The sequence below is a fragment of the Heliangelus exortis genome, chromosome 7 (genome assembly GCF_036169615.1).
Source record: "Heliangelus exortis chromosome 7, bHelExo1.hap1, whole genome shotgun sequence".
Classification (NCBI taxonomy): Eukaryota; Metazoa; Chordata; class Aves; order Apodiformes; family Trochilidae; genus Heliangelus; species Heliangelus exortis.
Genome location: NC_092428.1, coordinates 33,313,499 through 33,328,559, shown reverse-complemented (window position 1 = coordinate 33,328,559; position 15,061 = coordinate 33,313,499).

Here is a 15,061-nt window from a genome sequence, read left to right as displayed (position 1 = left end):
ATTAACATGTCACCTCCTGCTTGAAACAATGACTCAGCTTGGTACTGCATAATAGGACAAGTTAGGGAGACAAGGCGAGGTGACAGAGAGGTTAGTTGTAAGAAGGGAGGCCATGCATAGAGTGACAGCTGGCACTTAAAGGCTAACATTTATTCAAAAGAGCCCACATAATGAGGATATGATTCACTTTTATTTACATACCCTACCCATCCATTCCCAGAAACTCATCCTTTTTCTTTCTGTCCACGCAAGATGCTCCGCAGATCCGGTACTGGGCATTGAGGAGTCATCTTTCCTGCAAGGAGTAAAAAAACAAAAAAAAAGTGGGTGAGGGAAGTTATTGGCATGGCAAGATGCCCAACAGCACGGGCAGGTGATGGCCACAGCTCATGTGGGACATCAACAGCCCTGGCACCTCTCCCTTCCTTCCTGCACGGGTGCTGCAAGTTTTCCTATAGGTATTAGGACATAGAATAGAACCCCAGACTGGTTTGGTTTGGAAGGGACCTTAAAGAACATCCCAGTCCCACCCCCCAGCCATGGGCAGGGACACCTCCCACAGCCCAGGGTGCTCCAAGCCCCATCCAACCCGGGCTGAGACACTGCCAGGGATGGGGCAGCCACAGCTTCTCTGGGCCAGGGGCTCAGCACCCTCACAGCAAAGATTTAATTTCTAACATTTAATCTAAATCTATCTTCTCCACATTATGCTCTACTTTATTTCTCTTCCACTTGGATTTGCCCTCCTTTCCTGACCCGTTCTTTATGAAGTTGAAACCTGTTTATGTAAATATTCTTCCTCCAGCCTTTGCAGCAATCTTGGGGGAGAAAAAGTGTCATTTTGAGGAGCCAAGTAAACACCAATCTTTGCTCTAAATTAGTTGGGGAAGTGCCTTGTGAAGTAGAACAAACAGAGAGCGACATCCAGGAGTTACTAATGATCCCCTGTCAGGCTCATGAAGAAGCCACAGACACACAAGGATTTAAAGCCTCCAAGGGTCAGGCTCCCACTTCTGGGATGCCATGGAAGCCAGGATGTGAACGCTGCTTCCCAAGCTCAGGCCCTGCAAGTGCCACCTTAGTGCAGTCCCAGCCTGCAGGAAGGGGACTTGGATGTCTTAAAAGCTTAGGCAACAGGTACTGGTTTGTTAGCTTTACCCTAAAATAACCAAGTGACTGCAAACTAAGGAGACACAAATGCCTACAAGATGTCAAGTTGAATTTTCCCAAAACTCAAAGGTGCTGATATTTGCTAAAACCACTGCTGGGTACCTATATATTAAAGGTGTGTCTACTTACCAGTCCCCTTTTCTCCTCCCTCTGCTCTGTTTTCTCTCCTTTTTCTTTTCTGGTTTTCATCTGTTCTACAGGGTAAGACACAGAGAGGTGGCATCATGTGGCTTCATGTATCTGCTCTCCCTGTAGATCCTCCTCTTACCCTACCTTGTCCCCCTTGTAACACACCAGCACTGCTGAAATCACTCCTAAACCTCCTTATTTAGTAAAAGATTAAAGCCATAATAATAAAAATAACCTAAATAATAATAATCATCATCACCATCATCATCTAATACTTATAACCTAGTAATAATAAATAACCTAATAATAATAATAAATAACCTAATAATAATAAAAATAACCTAAAATGGAAATTTAGACCATCTGAGTTCCTTGTGCCTCATTCTGTCCAATTTCTAGGGCCTTTCCATTAAACTGGACTGGATGAGGCTGTTTGGGTCTTCCCATCTGGGCCTTTCCTAATATGTCCTTTAATCCTCTGTCATCAGGCTCTGCTTTAAGAGCAGTGAGTGGTTTTTCACATCGTTACCCACATATGGAGGCTGCTCCACAGCCTCACTGCTTTGATATCAGAAACCTTCTCCTGAATTTCCAGCCTCTGTGTAGTCACAGGTACTTGGTGCCTGTGTGTTGTGGAGCCAACTTTATCCCAGGGCCCTTTTTTCCCTCTCACTCAAGCACAATAATCATGTAATTTAGCATCAGAAGCCTACAATTTCACCTCTCATTTCTCATAAACAAGAGGTTTTCTTTCAGTAAATGTGCATTTATCTGCCAACGTCATTTTCTCTTTGGTAACATCCCCCTCATCCATCATTTTTTTTTCAGTCTGCCTCAGTATGTTTTGTCTTCTTTTCCCATAGGGTGTCCTGAACTGTCAGGGTCTCCTGAACCTGCTGCTGAAAATGTCCTCACTGCCAGAGATCAGCTCTCTGGTTCCTCCTGGACATGTCCTGGTCAGCAGTTCCTGCATCCTATCACACCAACAGGACTTGTATTGACCTGCTTGTTATTTTAGGAGAATAATACCCTCTGCAAGGTCATCTGCAGAATCCAGGAGTCCAGCAAAGTTGGAAGCAAGAGGTTTTGTTCTGTTGCCTCATTGCCTTTTGCTATTACCCCCTTTTTTTTTTCCTGGAGCCATTTGCCCTTTGTGAATACCATCCTTGCCCAATCAGCATCCTACATTTATTAAAGAAAAAACAGACCCAAAGAATATTAGGCTTGGCTCCTAAATTGTAACGAGACCCAGAGATGGAAACCATCTCCAGTTTGCTCACCAGCTACAAACCAGTCCCACCTTATCCCACTCCAGTAGCTAAAACAAGAGCTCAGGGGACTTGCCTTGTGCTGTCAGTTTTTAAAATCTTAACTACAAGAGCTACAGGGACCCCTGCCTCCCATCAGCACCAATGAACTTGGACAAAACTCAGCAGAAGAAAGAGTTTCTGGGGTTTTTAATCTACCCAATAATCCCTGCTCTTGGGCAGCCCAGCCCAGTGCTCTAACAAAAGATCACCCCAGGAACCATTAAAGACTGAGTTTTCCCAGGGTGCTGCAAAGGCACAGAGAAACACTAAGTAACCTTAAACTTAATCAGGGTTCAAAATATAGTTAAGCACCTCTTAAAACACCTTTTTTTTTTCTTTTTTTTTTTTTTTGGTTTTTTGGTTTTTTGGTTTTTTGGTTTTTTGTTTTTTTTTGTTTACACTGCTGCAGCTCAGACTTGCATTTCCTTGCAAGCCATCAGCCACAATCACAGTGTTAATTTTTGACCTGGTCTAAACAAGAGAGCAAAAATTACTCTTACATAGAAATCAGTAATATTCTAAGAACACACAAAAATTGCACGGGAAGACACGGGGAGAAAAACCCAACAAGACAACCTTAGAATAATAAAATCAGCACAAGAACTAAAACCATTCTGCATTTCCCCAGCATGGCCACAGAGCCACTGTAAGAGCAGCAGGAGCTTGTGTCCTTCACACTCCTCTCATAATGTCTGACAGCAATGGTTGTCCCCACACTTCATGACACTGTGCTGAAAATGTGTGCTGGGCTGTCCAAACACACCCTTACCTTGAAATCCAACAGCCATGAGAGAGAAAAAAAACTTAGAAAAAAGATGCAGGTAGCAGCTCATAAGAGAAAAAAAAATAAATTAAAAAAAAATGCAGGTGCAGGCAGTGGGCAGACACCAGCAGTGTGCCAGCCAGCCAAGGGATGCTCATTTGGGCCTTGGTGACAACTATTGGATCTGATTTATCCAAGAAGTTGATGGTTTGACCAGACAAGAGCAAACCAACCTGTGACCCCCCTTCCCTGAGCACAGACATGTTCTGACAGACAGAAACCACCCACTGCACTTCTTCCTATATTTAAAGCAATGACTAAGATTGATTTTTTTTTTTAAAGTTAGTACTGTTTTTTTGACAAATATAATGGATTCTGCAATTCTGTGATGTTTGTCTAATAAGTAATAAATAAGTGCTTTTTTTTTTTTTTTTTTTTTTTCCTTCAATACAGACCTCCTCAAAAACCCTTAATCTGTTAAAAAACAAGCAAACAACCAAAAATCCCAAGCAACTCTCTGCTTCCTGGCAGTGAGGTGAGGGTGGGAATGGATGAGGAGCTGTTTTTCCCTGCTCCCTCTCTTCCCCTTGCCCTGATCCAGCTCCTCAGGACCTGGAAGCCGGGGCAGAGCTGCAGAAGGGGAGACACCAAGCCCAGCAGTGCCTCCTCTGACAGGGGGGATCTCCTGTTCACTGCTGATTAGACTGCATTATTTCTGGTATCCTATTGGGCTTCACACCAGGAATAGAGGCACTTGCCCTTATTTGAAACTAGCAGCCACCAGGAGAATTTGCTGATTGCTAATGAGAAAGGGAAGGTTTTGTTGATATCATCTGGGACGTTCTTGCTGTGGTCTGCTATTAAGATCTGGAGCTCTACAGAACACACCATATTAAGCAGGCAGTGACTTTATTATGGGATCAGTCTAACTTTTCATGTCTGGCATAGTCCTAAAGCCTAGGCTAAAACACCTTTTTCCAGAATATGAAACATAATATCTTGGTGCTAGCTGCATTATTTAAAAAGGGGCAATGTGGTTCATAACTTTACATTTATTGCATACTTTTAAGCCACTTGACCCATATAAATATTACTATAGAGTTGCCCTCAGTTATTAAATTCTTATTGCTTATAAAAGGGGCAGCAGGAAGTATATAATCTATAGACTAAGGTGTGTTTTCTTTAAGGGGAAGAGGGAAGAATAAAAAAGGAGAAAGGCTGGAAACAAATGTGTTTTGATCCTGTCCATAGCCTTGAAGTTAATACTTCTTCTGGCTTAAAGCAAAAGTCTGTTTATTTGAACTTCAGGAATTAGGTACTAGCATAGCAAGTGGGTCCTTACCTTCACAAAGTCGAACTGGAAACCCCACCTCTTAAAAGAAATCGTTTGCAGAAAGCTTTTTGGTCTTTATTGCACTCAAGACCAGGTAAAAATGGGACACGAGGATTTGCTGCAGCTCCCGCGTGGCCCAAGCCGTGCAAAATAAAATAAAATAATAATAATAAATAAAAAAAAAAAAAAAAACAACAAAACAACAACAAACCAACCCAAAGTGCTCTGAGGCTGTTTTGAGATGATTCTGATGGGCTGGTGTGGGCCAAGACAACCCCTGCAAGCCCCTGGGCTCCCACTCCCACTCCCCCTTTGCACGCCCGTGCAGGCTCCCACCCGTGTGCCCGGCTGCCAGGGAGGACAACACATTAACATAGGTAATTTTACTTCAGAGTTGCTTGGGGCAGAACCTCTAGACCTAGAGGTTACTGCTGTCAAAGTAGGACCTTTTTCTCCCTGTCACTTCTTTCAGAGATGAAAGGAAAGATTTCCCTTAGCCTACAGCATTTAGCGTGCAGACGCCGCACCACAACATTTTGAAACTATAGAAATCATGAAGCCAGCCTGTGACCTTCCATTTCAGTGACAGTACAGGAATCCCTTGAGCAGCAGAGGCATCCTCTGATATTTGGAAAAGTGTCATGTTTTCTTTACAGAGAAAACTGTCATATTGTTGTTGGCATAAAATACAACACTTCCTGGAGTTGTGATTTCCTTGTTTGCTACGAAATGTCACCTGGGCAACTGACATGTTTTTGTTTTGCTTAGAGCAACTTCCCACTTATGATATTCAAATCGAGTTGATATTGATACCTTAAGCTGTGCTGAAAGGAGCAGCAATTACAGACATCTGAAATTCCTCAAGAAAAAGGCAGTTTAGCTAAAAGACCCGGACCCTCACGACAATGGCAATCCGGCTGCAAGTTAAACACAGCCCTTAATATCATTTGCAACCTATTGATGTGCCAGGCAGGAATTCTCCAGCAAGGAAAGAAAAAAAAAAAAAATAGGCTCGGGTAGAAGCAGGCTCAGATAAATGAGATGCTTCCCCAAAATAAGCAACTGACTGTTGGCTGGGAAGACAAAAAAAAAAAAAAGGAAAGAAAAAAAAAGGGAAAAAAGAAACTGCTCAGCCTGAAGCAATAAGTAGAGCTGACTAGAAAAGTACGGGGCTTTTAAATCATCCCTGCACTTACATCTTCAAGTACAAAAGGATTTTAATCTTAGCTAGAGTAGCCTTCTTATAGCATTGCTTTTTTTTTTTTTTTTTTTGTGGAACAAGTTTAATCTCTGGGTCAGAAGGATTGCTTTGGTATAAATACCGGAGTTCTTTTTTGACATTAAAAAAAAAATTTAAGAACAGTTAATATTTCTATTGTTGAATATTGGCAAGCAGCAACTTTGAAACTGGAGGTGCTGAGAGGTGTCACCTCTTTTTTGCACAGCTAAAAGAGCTGAAGGAAAGGAAATCATATTTACATTTTAAAAGCTCTAAACGGTTTCAAAACAAGGAAAAAATAATTCTTTAATTATGGCATAGTTAGGAGAGGTAAATCACCAGCTTACATCATACAATCTGAAGCAGCAGATGATCTTCAAAATATGTTTCACAAAAGGAGCAGCGTGGGTGCTGGAATACTGGAGACTTATTTACCATTTTCTGTGAGGTTCCTTTGCTAAAGAAATCTTAATGGAGAATAAAGGAAAAAAAAGTGTTCACCTTTGATCTGGGCAGTGGGAAGAGGGCTGTGCTTATTGCTTTCCAGTAAGTAGTTAATGATACTGGTTTTGACATGTGGGTGTAAAATATAAACAAACTTAAGTACACACAGGGATCTCTGGGTGTCTAGATATGTTTATCTCTAAGTATTAAAGAGATTTTCTCTGTAGGAGCTCTGGGTGAAGCTACGCAGATGCAGAAACAGAGTAATTACTTCTCAATAGAAATAGAAAAAAAAAACCAACACACCACCTTTTCTAAGGCAAAGAGAGCCTATTGTGTTTGAAGTTGTAATAGAAAAAAAAAAAAAATTCCTAAAATTATATCCACTTAGCAGACACTCTGCAGCATTTAGGAACTCTGTCTTTTAAATGAACAAGCAAATTTTTTTTTCTTAACCGATTCGCATATTTTGTAAAATATGTCAAACAAACTAAAGAGAAGGTCTCCTAATTACTCATCAAACAGACTCCAGTCAGCAGGGAATGCAGCTGGAGTGATATGTTGCACTAATGTTAGGGCAGACCCGAAATATTTCCTCTTGGAAAATAACAACAAGCAGCAGCAGCAGCAGCAGCAGCAGCACCCGGCTCGGCAGTGCCTGCGGGCCCGATCCTGCCAGGAGCAACGCGTGTGCTCAGCACATGAGGAGCAGCCCGGGCATGGCCAGGAGCTCAGCTGGGGGCTGCAGCTGAACCACACACATCACCTTTTTGAGCAGAAGAAGCAGTGATACCCTTCTTTTTTTTTTTTTTTTTTTTTTTTTTTTTTTTTTTTTTTTGCACCGTGCAGGACGTTCAACCTGCGCTGCTTGGCATGCAAGTGATGGACAAAGTTTCTTGTTCACAGAGACTTTTTTTTTTTTTAATTCTTTTTGTTTTGTTTTTCCTTCCTTTAGTAAAAGGAGGGAAGATTTCCGTGTTAGGCTAATTAGAAAATTAGAACTGCTTCCTGGTTTTAATGTGGAATTACATCAGAGAGCATTTGGTAGGAGTGGGAGAAAAAGTCCCCATTAGGCATATTAATGACTCCCTCTTTTCAGAGAGCTGCTCGCCTCTCTCGGCCTTGAAAATCATTTGAAAATAAGAATAATGCCAAACGAGTGTCCTTCCTTTCACAACCTTAGCTGATATTAAATATATACATATTTTGCTGGCATGGTAATGGCAGTGAAATTCCTTATTCCTCCGTAACTGCTGTAAGGCAGAGCTCGCTTATCCTGCTCTCCCTCTTCAGCCAAAACTCACTTCAAACAGGATTTATTTTTTTTTTTCTAAGCAATAGCTCTGGCATAGGGCTCCCAGTTTGTAACTCTTCCTGCCTCCCCTAAAGGGAGCAAGCCATGCCTGGCATCTCCTCAGTGCAAGACAGTTTTAAAGGTGTATTCAAGACGTGCCCAGTGTGTGCAGCAGAGTCAAGAGTGGCACATAAAGGTTTGGGAAAACCAGTCTGGAGTAACTCTGACATGGAATAATTATTCTGACCTGTACCCCCATAACTGCAAACAGAACCAGGCCAATAATTTCACTGTAGCTGAGAGCAGAATTGGGCCCTGAATTGCCACTCTCTGCTGCTTCATTCTGTAATCCCTTTTCTCAATAATATGAAATCCACTGGCAGTCCAGAAAAACATGCAGTAACTACTTGGGTGGACTTGGGATTCTTGGGCTGCTCACAGAGAAATGTTTTGGGGGTTGTTTTTTTTTTTTTTTTTTCTCTCTCTGTGTGATTTCCTCCCCTCCAGTTTCCTTTCCCTTGTGCTGGAACTGCTCTGGCACTGCCATAGGATTTTTAATGTCACTGGAAGGATTATTGGTCCCTGAAATTCATCACGGAGCAGTCGTGGCTTTGGCTGCAGCTCCCAATTTGTTGCATTTCTCTAAAGTGGGGTATGTGCAGGACATGCACCTTCAAAGGTCTGCAAAGAGGAACACGGGCTCAGCAGAATCTGCCTTCACATCACCTCCTGTAGGGTCCTTAAATAACTTCTCTCCAAGATGGCAATTTTCAATATTCAGCTAAAATATCCTTGTTAACAGGAGGGACCCGGATCTCATAACTGGGTTTTTATTACAAATTCCAGGGATGTTTGTTCTATAGATACAAAGGAAAACTTCTGCTGTCTTGACTTGGGTTTTTTTTTGTTTTTTTTTTTTTAAGGTAAATATTTCAGCAGTTGTGTTTTCTAAACTATGTCTATTTGGTAAATGCAATTACCTACCTTCTCCTAGCGGAACTTTATTTTCTTCCTTTATAGTAATACATAGATCTGAAATTCCAAGGGTTTCTGGTGCTTTTCAGCTGTCACCTCAAGTCAAAATCATGGAGTTCAGCTATAAAAAAAAATAAAATATAATAAATTTAACTTGACTTAACTGAAGGCTTTTAAAGCGAGCTGTTTTTTTCACATTAAAAAAAAATATATATCTATTACTATGACTGTATTATCCACACATCTCCTCGCTTCTATTTATGCCACTTAAAAAAAAAAAAAAATAACTGTTCCCCAAAATGTCACCTGAAGTTGAGTCCCTCCTAATATCTGTGACAGACGGCGCTTCAGAGAATACACTTCTATAAAATGCAAGAAAAAAAAAAAAAAAAAAAAAAAGACACTTTGCAGCGTCTCAGGTCATAAACCGAGAGCCCAGCAGCCGCTATACAATGCCACAGACATCCATAGGTACTGTTGGATGGTGGAAGGGACCCCCTTTCCCTCCCCAGTCCCCCCTGCTCCTTCCCCCTGCATCCCGACCCGATCAGCCCATGGGAAGCCCAACCCGGGCTATTTTACACCCCCAAGTAAACTTTCACACTCTGCTTCGAATTTAATCAATTTTTGTTTCGTTTTGTTTTGTGGGGTTTTGGGGTTTGTTGTGGGGTTTTGGTTGGGTTTTTTTGTTGTTGTTGTTTTTGTTTTGTTTTGGTTTTTTTGTTGTTTTTTTTTTTTGTTGTTTTGTTTTGCAGCCTTTTGTAGATTGAGTCTTTTGTTAAGAAAGGACGTCTTGTTTCCCAAACACGCCAGAAGTAATCGCTGGCATCAGACTGCCACCAAAAGGCAGGAAAAGAAATCAGCAGCCAGGCACTGACCTTTGCGGAGACAGCTAAGGTTATGCACATAACATTTGCTTGTTTACTTTGCAAAATAAGCAATGAGTTGGAAACTCCGAGCTTAGCAAGCGCCTTGCTACACCTGAAAAGCAACACTGACAACAACAGCAAAACCCCACGGTTGTTGTTGGCTTTGCTGCTGGTGTGCGTGGAGGCTGTTATCTGCTCCACTCTGTATCTATCATGATGCAACTTTAATAACGTTAGCCAAGGCTGCTCAGAAAATCACAGCTGTAGCTGGAGGCAAAAGGGAAAAAAAAAAAAAAAAAAAAAGGAAAAAAAAAAAAAAAAAAAAAAAAAAAGGAGAGAAAGAGGGGAAAAAAAAAAAAAAAAAAAAAAAAGCTAAAATGAGGTGCTTCTCCCAAGCCTCACCTAGTGAGCTGAGTATTGGCTGATGTGTGAGAATAAGCAAACGAATCGATCGCTGCAGTAGGTTGATGGCTACTGGTCGTTTTGATGGATATGACGGTAAAAAAAAAGTCCAGATTGGTTCACAGTGGACCTCAAACCATGTCAGCTAAAACCAAAGAGACAAAAAAGTGACAGCTGCGGAGAGTACACTGCAGGCAGTCAATGGTTCCTGTGATTTATTGTTCCATCTGCCTTGCCGCTGTGAGGACAAGTTCCCCCTGATTTGGTTAAAATGAAAAGGACCTCAGAGAGCACAACGTGTTTTTTGAAAATGTGCAGAAACTATTTTTTTATTTCTTGATTTATGTGCCTTTCCCCCTCCATAATGTTTGCACCAATTGTTACCCAATAATGCTTACTGAAAAATGTGAAGCTTCCCAACCACTAAGAAATCCTCCAGACCGCCCCCACCCCTCCACCCCACCACAAAAAGAGGAGGGGGAGGGAAAAAAAAAACAACAAAAAAACAACCAAAAAAACCCAACTCACAGAAAAAAATAAAAATAAAAAAAAAATGCTAGCATAAACAACCCAGGCTGTCAAACACAAGCCAGAAAACTAGTTTGTCTATTTTTTAACCTTCCTGCTTCCCAGTTAAGAGCAGCGTTTGGGAGCCTGCGAAGCTGCCAGGCGGTTAAAATCCGGGTGGTGTGTAACCATTTAATGTTTCAGAGAGCTCAAACCTGGATTATAAATTTGCCTGAGCCACCCAAGAGCTGTGGCCAACAGCTTTGGTTCAGCCAGGGCATCGCCACCGCTCGGCTCTGCCACTTGGGCGGAGGGGACGGAGCCTTCGCCGCCTTCGCGCACCAACTTTTTTTTTTTTTTTCTCGGCGTTTCTGACTTGAAAAGGAACATTTCCTTCGTGTGGTCGCTATAGCTTATTACCCCATTAAAGAGCAGCACCACCCGACACTTCTGTCAGGGTAACACCCAGGCCTAATCAACACTCGGAGGTGTAACACAACACAAATAATCTCTCTCCTCGGGGAAGCGGGAGCAGCAGCCTGAGAAACGCTCGGGCTTTTCCCCCCGGAGGATTCAAGTATGCCACAGCAGAAATATGGTTAATGTTTTAATACATTTATGGAGCATAAATCATAAATGAAGCATTAAGCAGCCGGTGCTCTCTCTCTCTCAAAAAGTTTTAACAAATACGAGCAAATTGAATGAATCTGGTGGAGCGAGGTATTGATAATTCTCCCCGTGTATCACACGGTGGGGGAAAAAATGGACGCAGGGCCTCCGAGACCAGCAGCCTCCCCGCATGCATTACAGCTCCCCACTTAACGCCACACAAAGCAGTAACCCACGAGAAGAGAAGGGAAAGCCCTTCCTCTCCCCCCCTCCGATAAATGTTTCATGCAGATCAGCAAATTTTCAGCAAATTTCCCATGAAGAGGCCGGCCGGGGCCTGCGGTGCTCAGCCAGGCCTGGGGTCCCCCGCGGCCTGACCCCGGCGGCGGCCGCTTCCTGGCTCCAGGTTTCCTTCGGCCTCGCAGGTCCAGCCTGGTGTCAAAAGCTGGCCTTGTCTCCTGTCTCAGGATGTTGGTTTTACCTCTCAAGTGTTTCCTGAATTTGCAAAAATTCTAGGGGTGTTGGGTTTTTTTTTGTTTGTCTTTTTTGGGTTTTTTTTTTTTTTTTTTTGGTAGTTGTCTGTGAGCAGCTTCATGTTCAAAAGCCCATTTACCTTGTCCGGGAGGTTGGGGGTGGAGAAAAAAATACAAAACTAGAAAAAAAAAAGGGGGGAAAAAAAAAAAAAAAAAAGGAAAAGAAAAGCAAGAGAAAACAAGAAGGAAAGAAAGAGAGAGAGAAAAAGAAAAAATTTCTTAGTCGCTACTGTTGAGCAGGGGGTTTTCTCCCGGGACCAGTTCTACTTTTGGAACATGTTATTGTCAGGCAGAGGTCAACATCTTTTACCTCTTTTTTCCATTATTCAAAATAAGTATTGATGTTATGTTTTAGCTATTTAAAAGCCAGCTGCCTTGCTCATTTCAGATATTTTTCCTGGTATTATTGTATGTGGTAATAGCTGGCCTGTGTATCGTCTTTCACAAAATCTAGCCTTTCAGGGTCTCAGTCTTCAAATGATATCAATCAAAATTTATGCAATTCAAAATCCATATGTATAGAGTCCCAGTTCACCTCATTTAATGATAATAGTAAACCACATGTTGTGTACATGTCTGAAACACTTTTCTAGTTCTTGACTGTATTAACCCTAGGGGCACTATGTTTTTGTACAGCTTGCCCAACTGAGGCAGCATAATATATTGATTAATACTTGGCAACAACTGTATTCTTGAATAATAAAACCATGAACAAGGTAAACTCGTACTAATAAAACAACAAGAGTGTCAATATTATTTGGAGATGTGTGTTAATAAAAGATGCTAAAGAACAGGCCAGCCCCCGTCCCCACAATTAACAAAACGTCTGCCTGAGGCCAGTCCCTTTTCCAGCCCTCCATGATGTTGTGATTCAAGAGCTCCTCACCTACCTGGGCATCTGTGGAGGAGCCAGGACAAATACTCCGTGTTTAGGGGAGATGCATCCAACACACACGGAAAAAGTTAGAGGTTTCTGCAAAAGACAAATTAAAATTAGCAATATTTCATTGCTCCCCTGGTTCCTCCCGGGCAGAGCCCAGTGAAGGTATCAGCAGCAAAGCCTGGGAACAGTCACGGGTTTGACAATAGAATTTGCTTCTGACAGCCTGCATTATTTGCTTAAGGTTTAATATACAGTTAGAAATAAGATTTGCTTTCATGGAAAAGCACTAAAACATTTGGCAAAGGAAGAGCCAAACATTTTCCTTAATTTGTTTTGGCAACTCTGAAAAATAGATCCCATTACGCTCACGTTTGCATTCCAGAAACATAACATCGAACGATAATTTTATGAAAATCAAGATATAATTAAAAATAGTGTGATATCATAAGCAGTGAGGGAAGGTGGGAGAACGAGACATGCTGGAAAGCAATGGGGGTGAGTGAGGAGGGGAAAAAAAAAGCAAAGGACAGCAGCTGAGAAGCTTATTTATTTATTTTGAGGCTGGGGGGGGCAGTGGAGAAAGGGAAGGACTTGAGAGCAAAAAAATGTTTAGCAAACAGTTTAAAATAGTTTCACGTTGCTTTTTTTTTTTTTTTTTTTTAGTGGAAGACACTAGTTCATATTCACATTTCGTTCGTTTGACTTTTGCATGAAAACAAATATTGAGGAATTAAACACAATTATGTTTTGATTAACTGGGGCTGGTTCCTCAAACCACGAGGTAGAGCAGCAAGATTGCATCTGTGTCTTCCCTCAATGCCATCCACATGAGTCACAGCAAGGCAGGAAAGCTGTTGACAAATTAATACTTTAAGAAAATAAACTATGGTCATGTTGAACATAGAGCAACTTTATCCTGATTAATTTGTGTTGGAGTGGCTCCAGCCCCCTTTACAAAGCCGAGCAGTTTGTACAAATGTAATTTCCTAATATTTACACGAGGAAAGCCTCAGCCGTTAAGCTTTGCCTCCAGTGTGAGTCTTGTGGTTAGTAAAAAGACAATAAAAATACAGAGAGGTAATTGTAAGCACATTTGGAAAAAAAAAAAAAAAAAAAAAAAGGGAAAAAAAAAAAACCAACCCAACAACAACAATAAAAAAAAAAAACAACCCAACCCCTGCTTCTTTTCTCCACTCCTCCTTGCAGAGCCCTATAAAAGTGAGCTGAGCCGCGGCACCCGGCAAAGCTCTCAGAAACACAACACCTCCAGCTGAACAGGGACCCAACCTCCCCACCACCCCAACCTGCCCAGGGCTGGGTTACCTTCCACTCTCTCTAAAAGCTGGCATCCATTCTGATGAGGCTGCCTAATCACACGGGCTCTGGCGTTTTATGTCTTTATTTAAATAGAGCGTCGGGCGTCCGCACGATTGTCTAATTTAATAAATACGGGGAGGGAAGAATGCAGTTATCATGTGTTGCTTTGTTTGAGGAATATTAAAAATAACCTTTAGTTTTAATGAGATTTTTTTTTTTTTTTCGCTTTCCCCCCCATCAGTTTACACAATTTTCCAGATGCAAAATGAGCTTTTGGCTGTAAAATATTTTATCACATTGTCTTACACAATAAAGATTAGATGTTTTCGCTCTCTCTCAACTCCACCGCAATTATTTTTTAGTGTTTGCAAATCATAATATCATTTAAAAACCATATTTTATACCTCATCTAAAATACTTTTATAGCAGTGTGATGAAAAAAAAAAAACAAAAAACCAACCCAACACAACATCTATTTAACTACTCTTTTTAAGTGGCTGTAATGTGCTTTGGTATAATTTCCCAGAAAAAGGCACGGCTAAAAAAGCTTAGCTGTTCTTGAAAACAAATCTCCCAAGAAGCATCTTTGCAAAAAATCCCCAGAATTTAATTCCCCTGGCTGAAGAGCCCAGAGAGCCTGAATATAAAAATAGTAGCCCTGTCATTTCACATTCATTAAGTGTGAAACTCAGAAATTAATAATGTAAAAATATGCTTTTTAATTAGTCTTACATTCTGCCCAATGTACTTAAATGGATCAGCAGCTCCCTAATGATTTTTTTCTTAATAAAGTATTAGCCTGTGATGCACTGGGGTTGACAGGTATGATAAACTGGAAAGTACTTTTGGAGGCGTATGAATGATACCAAAATAGTACTCTCCCATTTAAATGTAATTAACATCAGGGAGCAATATTACACAAGGAGAAGCCTGCAAGATTTTTATTTCAGGGTATTTTTTTTTTTTTTTTTTCATTTCTTGTTTTATGAGTAGTTTGATGATTGCAGCAGTGATTTTATAATTTAATTACCTTGTTGAAAGCTAAGCTTTTGCTAATAGCGGGTCAACAGGATCATAAAGCAATCTTCAAAAATATTAGAAAGGAGGTAAATCCCCTCAGCTGACCTGCACAGTAAGGACGTGGGGCACACCTGAGTGCTCAGTGCACCTCATAGAGGGGTGAAATGCAGCCTGTGGGCATCTTCCCCTGTTTGTTGTTTGCTGTGCTGCCTCAGATCAGTATTTACCCTCTGAAGGGATTTGTTGTACATTTGTCATAGTTAAATGAGAGGGAAGGAAAGGAA